At 50.9% G+C, this 1,500-nt stretch overlaps 1 pseudogene; it reads left to right on the forward strand.

Annotated features, from left to right (window-relative positions):
* The window catches only part of LOC105548444, a 4,313-nt pseudogene extending 3,023 nt beyond the window's left edge, over positions 1-1,290 (forward strand).
* The last annotated feature ends 210 nt before the right edge of the window (positions 1,291-1,500 follow it).

Below are 1,500 nucleotides of genomic sequence, written 5' to 3' on the forward strand. Positions count from 1 at the left end.
GGGCAGGGCGGCGCCCGGGGGAGGGCGGGAGGCCAGGGCGTTCTGCGGCGATGTCACGCTTCCGGCTCTGCGGTGGCTTTTGCTTGACACATTTGTGACCCGAAGCAATTTTCTTTCCACTTTTAAATTTTTCACGTTGTTAGAGAGCCGAGTGCTAAATATGGTGAGAAGGAAGCGTAAGGAAGAGTACAGGAATGAAGCCATTAATTCACTCATTCATTCAACAGATGGCCCTTGAACAGCTTCCCTGTGTGCAATGAGGGCGGGCAGTGAGGGCCCTCGTGGAGCTCACTGTCTGGAGGATTTAGACCAGCAAATGTTCTATTTCCAAGCGATCGAGGGAGTTGTTTTTCCTCCTCTGCAAAATGCAATGTTGAGCGGAGTAGGAATTACACAGAGGATTCAGACACGCAGGGGAGGTGACATTCATCCACATAACTGTACTACAAGGCAGAATGGCATGAGTGTTCTGAGAAGGTGTGGGTGGTGAGGGCAGGGAAAGGGAAACCAGTGGTGACCCTTGAGCTGGGCCATCAATGATTGGTCATATTTGGATATGGGAAAATGTGGAAAAGGTATCCCAGCTCATAGCAGCAGGCACTGCCACCTCTCCACAAATGTGTATACAATGAATGAATTCCCTCAGAATTCTGGCTCAGGGGAGAAGGGAAGGAAGCAAGGAGAGGCACCAAAGGTAGAGGGCAAAGTGCCTTGACTGGCAGACCTAGGCCTTTGGACTTAGCTGTGCCTGGAAGCCACTGGAAGTTGTTTCAGGGAGTGACATGAAAAGTGGGTGTAGCCAGTTCTAGGTGCTTCGGGAGCCGCAGGTTAAGGTGCAGACGTGGCCAAATCCAAGCACAACACCACACACAACCAGTCCCGAAAATGGCACAGAAATGGCATCAAGAAACTCCAATCACAAAGATACGAATCTCTTAAAGGGATGGACCCCAAGTTCCTGACAAACATGTGCTTGCCAAGAAGCACAACAAGAAGGGCCTAAAGAATATGCAGGGTGACAATGCCAAGGACATAAGTGCACGTGCTGAGGCCTTGCCCTCATAAACCCCAAGGAGGTTAAGCCCAAGATTCCAAAGGGTGTCAGCTCTTGCCTACATTGCCTGCCCCAAGCTTGGGAAACGTGCTCGTGCCCTCATTGCCAAGGGGCTCAGGCTGTGCCGGCCAAAGACCAAGGCCAAGGATCAAACCAAGGCCTAGGCTGCAGCTCCAGCTTCAGTTCCAGCTCAGGCTCCCAAAGAAGCCCAGGCTCCTACAAAGGCTTCAGAGTAGAGATCTCTGTTTGCCAACATGAGGATAGAAGGCTTGTCCTCCTTGGACTGCTATCTGCATGGGGCTGATGTCCTTCTTTGCTATTTGTATAAATAAACTTGAGGCGGGGGGGGGGCGGGAATAAAGGGTCTAAGGAACCCCCCATCTTCCTTACTAAAACCAAACACTGATCCTGAAATGGAAGGAAACTTCCATGTGATGAGATACATG

This window comes from Mandrillus leucophaeus, unplaced genomic scaffold (assembly GCF_000951045.1).
Source record: "Mandrillus leucophaeus isolate KB7577 unplaced genomic scaffold, Mleu.le_1.0 Scaffold410, whole genome shotgun sequence".
Taxonomy (NCBI): Eukaryota; Metazoa; Chordata; class Mammalia; order Primates; family Cercopithecidae; genus Mandrillus; species Mandrillus leucophaeus.